Consider the following 14,199-nt stretch of genomic DNA (forward strand, 5'->3'; position numbering starts at 1 on the left):
AACTTTAGAGTCACTTTCTTCCTTCATTTCACAGTCAACATTAATAATAATAATATTTCTAATTCATTTTATGTGTGGGCACCTTTTAAAACATCATGAAAAACATATAATGCAATATTACAAAAGCAAAAAAGCGGGTTAAATGGAGTAAACTATTTTAAAAAAAGGATTTGTTTTAAGTTTGGATTGTCAGAGAGTCTGTGTTTTGAATGTCAGTCCAGGGAGTATGGTCCAAAGACGCACTCTAAAACCCGCAGAGGACAGTCGGCCAGGAGGTGCAGTAAGTTCAGTGGCTGAGGAGGATCTGAGAGTACGCGAGGTTGCGTATAATTACAGAAGTTCAGCTTTATTGAGATGGGACTTGAACGTAAGAAGCAGGATCTTGTACTCAGTGCAGGATTTTATTGGAAGCCAGCGAAGCTGATCAAGACCTGGGGTGACCCAGGGTCCATGGAGGGTGCTTTTATTCCTTTATTTTAGACCAGACTGCAGTGGTTCGCATCTTATTCTAACTCTAAATTATGATCATTTTATCAAACAACAATGATGGCTTCATGCAGAATCTGAAAGTAAACTGTTTAAATACTTTCTAGGTCGGTTAAAGTGTAAATATAAACCCACCAAGACCTGTGATTGGACGTGTCTTATCAAAAATGGTTCATGGAAGTTCCTCCTTCGTGTTTCTATGAACACATTAACTCTTCTTTTGTGCTGATGGTTCAACCAGGAGAGTTTTATGTCCACTCAAGCTTTGGAAAAGTTGCAGATAATATTAAAAAAGAAAGAACGAAAAGAAAAGGCTTTAACTTGTGAATCCATTGTCAACAAAAATGTTTTTTCAATTTTTCCATAAAGACAGGGTGTGCATTTAATAAATAAAACTTTACTGAATACCGCGTGAGGAAAGTGGGAAGCAAATAATCAGGAAAAGCTTCGGTGTGGTTGTGTATGATGGGAGGGGAAGTGGGAGCAGTGGCCTAATAAGGCTAAATACCAGACTGTGAATAATCTCCCAGTAAACTGTCTACTCATGAAAAACACAGAGATGCAACAGCAGCAACTCTCGCTTTCTGCCTGGCTGCCCCCCCCCCCCCACCCACCCCACCACCACCACCCCCTAACCCGGTCCCTCTCTCTCTCTCGCTCTCTCGCTACCGGTCCCTTTCTCCCTCTGTCCACATCACTCTCCCTCTCTCTCCTCTTTCTTTCCTTTCTCGCTCCTGCTCTCCTTCCTCCCACCTCCTCCTCCTCCTCCTCCTCCTCTTCCTCGTCTCGTCTCAGTAAGTAGGATAAGGCTTGGAGAGCTCTGTCGTCGTGGTAACTGCCAGAAGTATTCAGTTTGAAGTTTGAGGAGGTCAGTTTGTGGGTCAGAGTAAACCCCTACCCGCCCCCTCCCCATCACCCTACCCCTCAACCACACACACACTAACACACAACCACAGTAACACACGCTAACACACAGGGCCCAGGACAGAGTAGGGGTGTGGAGGGGGACCCCCATATGGGCCGGGGCTCTTATACATGAGGGGATCAGGAGGGGGACTTGATGTTTTTGGAGGGGCAAGGGCCACTGCAAAGCTCTGCTTCTAAAACAGTTGTGGTGCCAGACCTTTTTAGATTCCCGGGATTGAAATTAAGCTGATTACGAGCGATATCAGACATTGTTGTATTTGGGTGTATTTTGCGGTTCAGTAACTCCGATCGTTTCGTTTACGACGATGATGATCAGCTTTATGCTAAGATTTATGCTAATCTTTGAAGAGTGGAATAAATTTGGAGCATCCTTTAGAAAGTGTAGAGTAAATAAACGCTGTAGTTTAAGTTAAAGGAGGTTAGTTTCTGTACGTTTGACAAGGTTTTCTCAGAAAGTCCTTCACGCTTGGCACTTTGAAAGTACGCACTTATTTTTTTTATATATATATTTTGCAAAACTACAGTTGTATTATGAGCATGTACGTTGAAGTACATTGTGTACATTGTACAATGAACGCTGTTAGTGTTTATTATTACATTTGTTCTGACATGCAAGCACCATTTAAACTCGATTTTAAGAAGATTATTATTATTTAAAACCTAGTAAATAACCTGTTATGACGTATTGTGTATATTTCATAGTTAAAACCAATGCTACTGAAATGGAAGAAGTTGCTAAAATGTGCATGTACCTCCAATATATTGGTTTTAAACAAAGTAATAATGGCTAAGCTCTGGAAGGAACTCATTGCTGACATTTCTCACCATCCAAAGTGAGTACAGTCGTGTTCTGACTGTAAGCTGGTACAGGACAACCCCCCCCCCTAAAAACACAATAGTGCCTAATTCTGGCCCAGCCGAGGCCCAACGGTCACTAAAGTTTTGTGCCGTTGTCAGTGAAACTTTGTAGTCGCCTTGACTGTAGGCCAAACTCTGCCCGTGCTCACAGCCCCGCACTTTAAACTCTCAGCCGTTTCAGCTCGTCTCAGGCAACTGCTGCACTCCCAGCGAAACACAGAAGATCTCCACTGCCACCACACTGCAGCTGCAGGTGCAACCCGCCGCTCGTTTTAACACACTGTAAAACCAGAGCGAGCAGAAAACTGGTTGAAAAACTCACTACAGCCTCCTGGATTATTAAAACAATGTCAAAATTAAACAGATTTTCAGCCTTTAATGGAAAGTGGATGATTTGGACAGTGGATCATAGATGTTTCTGCTCTTCTAGCTCCTCAGTGAGTTGTAGTATTTAAAGGGCAGCTTCAGAGCCGTTTACCCCCAGAGATGGTTTTATGTGCAACAGATTTAGTGCAAACTTTCTCTGTTTCATAATTTTATTTTTTTATTTTTTCTTGCCTTCTGTTTCTGTCTCTATCCTGGGTGGTTTCTGATGTAAATGTTTTCAGTCAGTTGGCGGCTGAGGCTCAGCAGGTGGTCCACCAAATCCACCGTAACCCCCGGCAACCCCTGTCCAGCCAATCCAAACGCTGCCCTGCCCGCCACTGCGCTTAGTTAGCCCTGACAGGACCCTGTGTGTGCGTGCGTGTGTGCGTGAGAGAGGGAGAGAAAGAAGGATGGAGCGTATACTTTTAGAGTGGTCATTAAAAGTTTATTAAAAAGTTTTCAAGTGGTGGGGAAAAATGGGTCTGAGTGTCAGCGGGCACTGGAGAGACCGTCTTTATTGGCCTACGTCTGCGATTTATCCACTGTCTTACTTTAGGTGTTCTCTTTCTTCATATTTTTTTTCTTTTAGGTGAAGCCAAACAAAAACTTACCATGTTATTGCTCCTCTTTTAATAATATGATATGATAAGCTGCATTATGTTAGACTTTTGAAATCCATATTGCTGTGAGGAACTCTGGGAAATGTAGTAAGTCACTCTATTATGACAAGATGTTAGTCAAAAAAGAAAGAAAAATAACAAAATAATTTGCATATCCTCAGCATTTGGGCAGGAAATATTAGTTATTTAGAAAATGATGAGAGTAATATACAACAAATTAACCCAGTTACACAGAGAGAAAGTTTATTCAGTATAGACTACAAATAAAAATGTACACTTCCTGTCTCTGAAGTGGGCGCTGATGGAAGTGAGTGACATGTGAATGGATAAAAGAGTTCAACCTTAGATATTTACACAATTGACGATCATATTTAGCTTTACAAAAATTTGTTAGCTGTTGTCTGTTAATCGATGTTGGCTTCTAATCTCAACTTGACTAATAATGTCTGTTCTTCAACAATATAACGTTAGTGGAAAATACTTTTAATCCAAAATGTATTTAAAAGATGGGATAGATACCAAATCAAATTCAATATTCTGAACACTGTGAAGATATTTGGATGTGAAAAAAGGAATCTCATGTTTAGTTTGGTGAATGTGCGGTTAAATAATTAGTCAAAATCTGCACCTAATGCTGCGTTCACGCTACAAGCGACAAAAGTTACAAAACAGCCGCGCACGGCCAGCTACACTGTTGACATCGTTGGCGATGTCATGTGTTGAAAAGGAAACTGGTGAAACATTCATATCGTCGGCTCCCGTTGAAAATGTATTATAGCTCGTTGTTATGGGGGCGGGGCTTTGAGGAAATCATGTGACACAGAAACAGGATATGATTCAGTTTGATTTAGCATCTTGACTCATGTTTACCTTTGCCTCCTTTTTCTATGGAACATGAAAGAGACATATGATATACCTACTTTATTCCAAAATTATATATATATATATATATATATATATATATATATATTAAAAACTGTTTTAAGATTTAATGGCAATACCTGCAATTTGAAAATTCACAACCGTACAGATGGTTTCCAATTATTTAATTGTTACAGTGTTTATAAATATCACATTTTTTAAAATACATCTTAAAACATAAGGGTGATTTATTTTTTTATGAAACTGATAAGGTTGTAATTGAAGATGACTGAAATCACTAATCTGTATTTGTTCACCCGCCTGTTTAAAATAGTGTGTACAGCAACTCACTAAACTTTTCTAACTTTTAATTGCAGACCTTGAATCACGAGACAAGTAATTTGTTTTTTAGCGAGATTGAAACTTTCCCCGTGAAAACAAATCAGCCGATTATTCTATTCAAGTGACTTTCAAATGAGTGCGACAACTGGAGTCAAGTTCAACGACGTTTATGTTCGATTGATTTAAGTCAACTTAACATTCAATTTCTTCTCAGAGCGCCGTGTCACGCGAATCCCTAAGACTCCAAATTAAATATTCGCTCATTTCTATTGTAGTTAACAACAAATAATGCTGCCGCGAAGCTGAACGTTCGTGCGCGTAAAGTAAATGCTTTGGCCTTTTATAAACGTGTGCTCAAAATAGGGGCAATACATGAAATTAAAAACGAGATTCTGGACACAACAGAGTGGAAATCAAACCCTGAGCGGTGAACACGTGTCCTCCCACCTTAACATCTCAGCTCATTTCGTTTCATTCCCTCCTTCTGTGATGGTGGCGATCACCCCTGAAGGCATTTTAGGAAGAAATGTTTGTGCACATGTGTCTGTGTGTTGGAGAGAGACATCGAAGCAGTGGCTGGATGGATTGTGTAAACGTCTGAGCTATCATCAGCTTTGATTGGCTTTGAGTGGCTCTGAGTGCCGGGTCCATCCCAACCTCTTTCCGGGGTCCTTCCAGGGAGTTGTGTGTGTGTGTGGTTGTGTGTGTGTGTGTGTGTGTGTGTGTGTGAGAGAGAGAGAGAGAGAAAGAGAGAGCATGTTGCCCATGCCTTTTGTGCACCTCTATCTTTCTTTGTGCGCCTCTCAGGATCCTGTGTGCAGATGTGTCCGTGTGACCATAGTAAACCCCCGCATGCCCTGCAAAGTAGGAAACCATACAAGAGGCATCGAGGGTGATGAGTGGTTTTAGTGACTGCTATTCAGCCAGAGGATGTAGGATGAAACTGCGTCAGCAAGCGGCTTCTTCACTGAAGTGTCCTTGAGCAAGACATTGTATCCCTGCTTCAGCTCGGGAAGACTGGAAACGTCGCTTCAATATCTGTGTACATATAAACACACAGTAAGATTTTCTGGAAAACCAGCAGCAGCTACAGACTAAGAGTCTAAAGTAAAACTTCAGGCACGCTGTTAAATTTCCTTAAATCCACCTCGATTTTTACATATTTTTAAACACTTCTCCTGGCCTCGGACCTTATTTCTCTGCACAAAACAAATAAATGCGACCGTACAATTAGCGATAAGGGAAAAAAAACAAGCACCCATTTCCTCCGGGCTGTGAAGGAAGTGTCGTCAGCCCGATTGCCCGGCTCCTCCCGCCCATTCCCTGAGCCGCATGCATACCAAAGACAGCACTGGAGGGAAGAGAAAGGCTCTCAGTTAATATTTAACCAGGCTATGTAAAGACACAGTCAGATAGCTGAGCTTATGAGCAAACAGACTCATGTGTGAGGGACGGAAGTTTAATGGCTGACACGTATGGAAATACTGCAGCTCGGAAGAGGCGTTTTGAGATGTACGAAAACATGTGAAACACAACGTGACTGAGTAGGAACACCTGGAACGCCTGTTCAACGTGTGACCCGAGTTTCATTCGTAGGTCGTAATAGTCAACACGGGAAATGATCACAATTTATCTCAGTCTGAATTGTAAACTTAATTTCGTGATTAATCGAGCTGCAAATGGTCGAAGCCGATAAGAGAAGGCGTCAGAGGGTCATAACACTTTATCAACAGGTGGAAGACTTTGTCAAATGTCTATTCTAGGAGGCCAGAAATAGCCACCTCTCCGACCTCTCCGCGTCCCCGGTGAGGTGCGTGCATACGTGCATTCATGGACGTCTGCATGTGTGTTAAAAAAGAGAAAGCGCTTTATTTTTTTGTCCGTGTTGGCATTACTCGCACCTTGTGTCTATGTGTGCGCGAGCATATGTGTGTGTTGGTGTTTTGTATAGAAAGTGCTGTGTGCAGTAAAACGGGGATTTGGTGCCATCAGCACAGTGATGTCAGCACACAGAGACAAACAAAGCCGAATCCAAACCCTCTCCCGAGTACCCACAATCCTGCTGGAAACTGTGGGGGGCCCAGGCCTGGGGGTCTGCTGCCATTAACGCACGCACATGTTAGCGCAAGCTTTCCCACACGCACATACGTAGAAATTGGCACGCATGCACTTGTGTTTTCAGGTCAGTAGACACACACACACAAACGCATGCGGTTCATACCTACATGGTGCACTGGCAACTCTGCTCACAAGTTTAATAGTGTCGGTCCAGTTATGTGCAGATGGGATCTAGAAATTACACTGTATAACTGCTCATAATTAATCTTTCTTCCTGTTCATTTAAACTGGACTCATCCAGGATTATTGGGATTATGCACATGCTCCAACTTTTGTAAATGCAAAGTACTTTTTTGAGAATATTAAACCGATATCAAAGTCGTTTTTTACGAACTAAAACCAACTGCCAAAGTAACTTTTACAAAATACTACTACAGCTACTTGCTTTGAGGGAAAGCAAAGCCAAGGGAAAAATATATTTTCAAAAAGCAGAACTTTTTTGCAAAGTAGAACCAACCGTCAACTTTTTTTTTTCCTTTTTTTTTTTTTTTTTTTTAGGAAATGAAAACCGACACCAACTTTGTGATAAGCCATTAACAGTCCCTTTCTGCCCTTAGAGAAAAATGCAACCATTTTTTACTCGGCGCTGGCCTGTTTGTCTGCATTAACTCAGTAACAGCAGCGAGCGAGCAGTCAAATCAGAAACACACCTCTGTTTGCTTTGGCCTGGCCCACTGCCACGCTGCACCAGCCTCGGCCGTATGCCTTTACAAATGGGGAATGACATTACTGTTCTTGTGGCGAAGCTCATATGAATAAACTGTGACTGTATAGAGGCACACATCAATATGGATATTGTGGTAACATAACGCAGTCTGTTTTGTATCGACTTCTGCGGAAAGGCGGTGGAACGAGAGACGCCTGAAAGTTAAAAATCATTGTGAGGTTCGATTCAGAAAAACAAATATTTGATTAGTTCGCGCGGCTAAGACGCATTCTCCCGTTTTCCAAAGTGGAAACATTCATGACAAAACATTGTATACATTTTTTAGTGCGAGCAACTAATAGTTTTGTCATTACGCACCACCAGTAAAAAGTTTGGACACACCTTTTCATTCAATTCGATGAGAAGGTGTGTCCAAACTTTTGATTGGCTGTGTGTAATGTTATTATCTACACAATGTATACCCGCTGAGGCTGCAAGAGCTGAGTTGTTTTAGCAGGAAACCTTCAGATAACCTGCAGATGTGCAGGTATAAGTGAGTTGAGCACATCTATGTGTGTTTTTGATGCAAATATTCCTAAACCAATGGCGGAGAACATTGCCCAAGAGAAAAGACGGCACCAAACAGATCAGTGTGCTGTCACTCATTCACCGCATTCATCGACGTTTCTTCTTCTTTTTTTTGTGATATTTTGATTCGTTTAAATGTATTGTAGAACTGTTGGTGTCTACTTATACTTTAAATCTATAAGTCCGCTGTAGTTATTATTATAGCAGAACTAAAATGCAGCCTTGTCAGAGCTGGATGGCGGGTCACAGTAAACAAACTGTAAGCCGTTACACAACAGTAACTCGGGCAGCAACTGTTGCTGTTTGTCTCTGCTCTTTAAATGCCCCTCTGTCCAAAACAGTAAGAGCCAGATCAGGGTTGGTTGTGTGTGTGTGGTTGTGTGTGGTTGTGTGTTTGTGCAGCTTTTTTTTTTTTTGGAGCACTGGGATCGGGGTAACTGGGCATACTGGACCCAAACAGGTCCTCATTGTGCCGGAGGAGGAAGAGCCCGCTCGTACTGCACCCTATTCAGCCAAGTTTGGAGTGGAGGGAGGGATGGGTGTTTGTATACGTGCTTTTGTTTGCATGCGCGAGTGTGTGTACAGTTGTATATAGCGAGGGCAAGGGGGTTTAGTCGCTTATATCAAGATGTGTGTTGAGAAGGGTGGATTTTATCTGCGTCCTGCCCTCATCCCTCCTCTTCGTACTGTGTGTGTGTGTGCGTGTTGCAGATGGAGGATAACAATAGTTTCCTTTCACCCGTCTAATGAGGGAGCCGCTCATATTCAGACGACCGCTAGTGGTTTTTCTGCTACTTTAGTTTTTTTTTCCACCGGAGCTTCATCAACATCGGTTTAACACCAAGGAGCCACCTGTAACTTTTGACAGGAAACTTTATTGCACTGCGTGGAGGGAAAGTCAGCCAGTTACTAGCCCTGAAAAGTCCTTGTTGCCTGGTAACACAACCTTGTATCAGGAAACACTGGGGAACTATTGTGGGTGTACAAGGATTCACTGTGAACTATGAACTTTCAGTCTCAGCAGCTTTTCACCAAGGCTAAGTGTTTTATAAATCTGCCTCCTATGAATTCACCCACATCTGTTCTACTAAATACACTGAATAGAGCATGTCACGTTGTTTCTGTACAGCGCCGCTCAGCCATCAACTTCTATAGGTGGCAATCTTCCTGTCCTAATTGGCCAACTCCACACACATCTTCAGCTAAATACCACAAACAAGGAAGATTTCCCTAATAACAACCCACAGCTGTTTAGAGATTGTTGTTAAAATCCATTACAGTTGAGGAAATAGTCCCAAATTATTATTCAGTCTCCTTTTTTTTCTCTCTCTCTCTTTTCTTTTTTAGAATGATGTAACATGAGAACGAAGATACGATCGAGGACAATGTGCGAACCGGACGGCAAATGGGAACTGGTAGGTTTAGGGAACACACCCAAACACACACACACAGAAACACACAAACACATACACACACACAGTGAGTCCCATAGAGAGGGAGAGAAATGCCTTGGAGGGTGCCAGTCATGCCCAGCTTCCGCTGCGCTCCAAATTGAGCGTGGCACTGAGTGTATGAAGTCAGCCGTCTGGAAGAGAGCCAAGCATTGTTCCTCCAAGCAGCTGGATGGTAATTACTAGAGAGAGAAGAGCTCTGCCACCTCACTACTGTTGCTTCTGCTTCCTTGTCTTGGTGCACATATCACATAGGAAGGATTTACGAGAGACTATTCTACTCGTACACAATGACAGATGCATTTAAAGGACAGTAAACTACAGTCCCAGTTGTGTGTAAACGGTTCAAAGTGGGTCTCTGTGACTTTTATTTATTCACATGATCACAATATGACATTCAAGATGGTGGGCAGAAAGAGGAGACGACGGCTCAGATGGTGAATTGAAAACAATGAAGCACATGGCCAAAAAAATTTGATTAGTGAAGTTAGTTACGTGTTTTTTTTAATCGAGAATAATCACATGATATCCGTCGTTAACGCAAATTAATTGCGTCTTTTAAAAGTCTTTAAACGTGGAAGTGATATTTTTCAAGCTTGTATTACACCTCCTCAACGTCTCAGTTCACAACGCCATTGACACCAAGTACGTTTACATGCACGTGAAAGATTATTGCCTTAATCCGACTTTAACTGGACAATTTTCTGCATGTAAACACGTTCCTCCGACTAAAATCTGAGTTTTCCTTATCCGATTAAGACACCCAGATAATGCAACTGGAAATAGATTTTCTCCAGTATCTATACGCTAATCGAACTGGACAACATGTGTGAACATGCTTCACAACCGCTGTGCTAGAGTGTGACCCCGGAAAAAAACATCCTTGAAAGCCGTTCGCAGAAGAAAAAGGTAAACAGAGCCAGTAGAAGAACCGTTTGATGGATAGCGCACATCTCATCTGTACCAGAAGTAGCGCACACATTACATATGAGATTAAAAAAAGCTGTACTATTATCCATGTTATTGTTTGAAATGCCGGTCTGCCACATGAACAACTCTTGTTCATTACATGACGTAATAGGTCAACCAGAAAGGGGGCCATATATACATGTTATTAACCCGCTGAAAAGACACATATCGCCACCTAGTGTGGTGGAGGAGAAGGACATGTGTCCATCAGTTATTTTCTCCGTTGCATGTAAACTGGGACAAGGACCCCATTCAGAAAGTCGAATTTCAAGCATAGCTCGATTAAGCTGTGCGTGAAAAAGCACTGATTGACAGTAAACATAAATAACTTGTTGAGACAAGCTTTTGCTCCATTGAAAAATACCCTCATCTTTATCCATTTCTGCTTTGTTGTTTTCTGCTTTCTTCTTCTTTAGGGATTTTTGGTAGTTTTCTCATAACAGGGTGTATAAGTGCCCAGAAAAAAATCAGACTATAAAAAAGATGCAGGACTTTGCATTAACCTGTTAAGTTTGGCAGCCCTAGTATTTAATGTCATTGACGACTGAGTTAAAGCTAATTATTGGAGTCCTTAGCATTCACTAAGGACTAAGGACTTTTTCTTTCTTACTCTTCAAACTCGGGTACAAGAATGAACTTTTACATTCTCTGTAACTGTTAAGAAACTAAACCATTGCTAGGCTCATGTTTCCAATTCAAATACACAAAACCTTCATAGATTAAATTCAGTTTTATTAAAACGGTGCCAGATCACAATGCAATGTAGTCTCACACCACTTTAAAGTATCCTTAGAGTAATGTAGAAACCCCACCCCAACCTGGACCTTGGAAGGGGTTGTGACATTTTAATTTAGCTTTATTTTGTTTAATCAGAATTAATGGCAGGAGACACATCTTCAGAAATGTATATTTTTGCCTTGATCACTACATCTACATCATTCACTGCGACTACTTATTACATTACAAGCATTCCTCCAGCTGAGCCAGAGGGTATAATCCTCCATTTTATCTCTACGTATACATACCTTGGTGTGTTTGGCGGTCCGGAGCATGTGTACATTTATCTGATCTTTTAAGACGAGAGTGGGAGGTGTCACGCTGGAGGAAGACAGGAGTGATGGAGAGAGGTGGAGGCGGAGAGAGCTTCGCAAACGTCGGGGCCCGAGGAATGTGTCAACTTACTGTCAACTATGTGGCTCTTTGTCATGAGACCACAGAGCACTGGAAACGCGTAAAGTTGCCTTTTTCACACCTTCGACTCCTGCCCTCCTCCTTCCTCCTTTACCCCCCCACCCCCTCCTCTGTTCCCTCCCCTCACACACAGTGGCAGCAGTAGCCAGGCCAGCGCTAGTGCAGCTGTGACCAGAACAATAGCATTCCTCAGGTTTTAAACGCCTGGCACTTAGATTCCTAACAGTCAAATTCCTGGTGGGGAGAAGCTGGGGGTTGCTATAGGACGCAGAGAGCTGTAAGAAGCCTTGTAAGGAGACGTACAGCTGTAAAGCACTGTGTGATTTGCGTTTTTTTTTTTTTTTTTTATGAGAGGGATGGGATGGGGGCAGGCGCTAAAGCTCTGTTGTCCCACCTCACATTTTTATTTTATTTTATTTTTTTCTTAGAAGTGACATTTTAAACACTCCAGTTAGAGCGGAGAGGTGTCCCGCTGCTTTGTCGGGGCATCGTGTGTCGCTAGACACCTGTTAAGTCAACATGTGTGTCTTGCAATGAGTTTTTGGCACATGTGGTGCTGAAAACTACGCAGACGCGTTGAAGGTGACACATTAGTTCGAAGGGTGTTAAATTAGGCGTTAACAAATGCAACAAACAAGGCTCGGTCGTGTTTACGTTTTTAGCAGATAGCTGCTGCTGCTTGGCTTATTTTCATCACCGGGGGGAGGGGGGGCTCGTACAGTGTTGTTTCCGAGAGAAGACATTTACAGGGCTGCGTGTATTTTAAAAAGGATTTTTATAAAAGTCAAGAATAATCTGTCCATACTATTTAAATCACGATTAATCCGTCCTTTTCCATTAAAGCTGTATGATTTTTTGGGGGGTTTTATATCAAACTCCAGGCCTCACACATCAAGTGTGCCTCCTCTGGTGGTTTTAGTTCACACAGCACTGAGCTGCCCGACTATCAGCTCATCTGAAATAACCCCAAAAAATAACGATTCTCTCATTAACCACGCCTGTTTCACAATTTAAATATAAATGAATCTAATTTAGAAAACCTCTGCCGCGATGAAGGAGACTCATTTAGAGCCAATCTAAAATTAATGAGGGCATCTGGAGAGAGAGGCAGAGAGTGGAGAGGGTGGAGAGGGGCCCTCTGTGGCTTAACAGATACCGGAGTTAACAAGCTACTGTACTTTAAACATTGGAAAATCCCCATTAATTTTTAAAGTTAACGCGGTACTGTACTGTGAATGGCGGAAAAGGGCTTTAATGTTGGTTCAAACACATTAGAGCGACATCCTCAGACTAACTCTTGGCCTCTCTGTCTGTCCCTCTTTGTGTCGTCACACGTCAGCGTTTATCTGCCTCTTTGTCGTCATGTAGGGTTTTGAGACATTTTTTTAATATAATGGCATGTGGAAATGTTCAGAATTCAAGCCTAACAAATCAACCCTGTCAGATACGCAGTTAAAACTCTTAGTCCTGTATAGAATTAACTACAGGGACAGGATCTCCTCATGATGCATTTTTTTATTTAATTAAACTGTTAGCACTTTCTGACAGGAACCAATCCCACTTTTGCAGCTGAAATTTCTCTTGAAAATCTGCGTCTTTTCAGTTGCGTCCCCTTAATATTTGAGCACTTTTTTTTCCCTTTTTTTTTCACCAATGCGCCATTTGTAACGTCCTTTTCCCTCAGGAGTTGATCGAGTGGCTCCAGCAGATGCCAGCCCAGCTCCCACAGTGACTGTTTGGTTTTGCAGGTTTAATTCCCGATGGGTTAGGGTCTAGAGTGATTAGGCTGAGCCCTAAAGGCCAGCGGGCTTGTCAGGTGTCTCCACACATTAACGTTGTTCTGCTCACACCCTGAGCCGACAGCACAGCGAGGCAGAGGGGGAAAGAGAAGCGCTGATCTGGCATGGTGGGGAGGCACAGAGAGAAGAGACTGTATTGTTCATAAATTAAATAAGTTTTTTTTTTAAAAAAGAGAAGGTATTTTAGGAAGGTGGACGGGACATTTGCTTAAATTTTAAAGATTGTCAGTGATGTCTTTATCTATATATATATATTTTATAGTTGAGTGTTTGCACAGAACCCAGAAAAGTTTCTAATAAAATGAAATAAATAAAACAGAATTAAAAGTCCATCTTCTCTGAGAGAAACTTTAATCTTTTTAAAGTTGTGACTTTCTCGGCTTTTAAAAACGCATGCCTTTGTTTAAAGTAGGGACGTAGTTAGCTTCTCTATCTATCTCTTTCTGATGACTTTTAGTTTCTGGCCACTCTCCCAGTAAAAGCAATGCTCCGGTGGGTGCTACCTCAACATTTTCTTTAGCCTTTAACCCTAAAAACCCGCTGAGTGACAGCGCGGCCGACTTTTCCCTGCTGGATTCAAATAAACTTGCTTTGTGTCCGTGCACAAACAACTTCCTGCATCATGCAGACGTGCAGCTTGTTAATGGGGAGGAGGGGGCCGCCTGAAAAGACAAAAAAAAAAGAAAAACTCTTCCTGCTTCTGACCTCCAACCCCATCCTACTCCACCCACACCCACCACTTACACAGCATGGTGCAGCTATAGGAGAGGAGGAGGAGGAGGAGGTGGTGGTGGTGGTGGCAGTGGGGAGATGGCATTAGGCTTTAGTGTGTAGGCAGAAGAGGTGATGTTAGGGGGGGAAACTCATGTCCTGCTCTGAAGGAGTGGAGGAATAAAGTGGAGGAGGTGGAGGAGGGGAGATGAGGAGACCTGCTGAGAGGGCAGCCTATATACACTCCTCCTTCCTCCTTCCTGCTA

At 42.3% G+C, this 14,199-nt stretch overlaps 1 long non-coding RNA gene across 1 annotated transcript in view; it reads left to right on the forward strand.

The window, feature by feature from the left end:
- LOC125009194 overlaps nucleotides 1–14,199 on the forward strand; it is an 82,723-nt gene that overhangs the window by 56,550 nt on the left and 11,974 nt on the right. Inside the window, exon 3 of the long non-coding RNA XR_007112945.1 lies at nucleotides 9,160–9,227. This is a non-coding gene — a long non-coding RNA (uncharacterized LOC125009194). The remainder of the gene's footprint in view (nucleotides 1–9,159; nucleotides 9,228–14,199) is intronic.

The sequence above is a fragment of the Mugil cephalus genome, chromosome 6 (genome assembly GCF_022458985.1).
Source record: "Mugil cephalus isolate CIBA_MC_2020 chromosome 6, CIBA_Mcephalus_1.1, whole genome shotgun sequence".
NCBI classification, from domain to species: domain Eukaryota; kingdom Metazoa; phylum Chordata; class Actinopteri; order Mugiliformes; family Mugilidae; genus Mugil; species Mugil cephalus.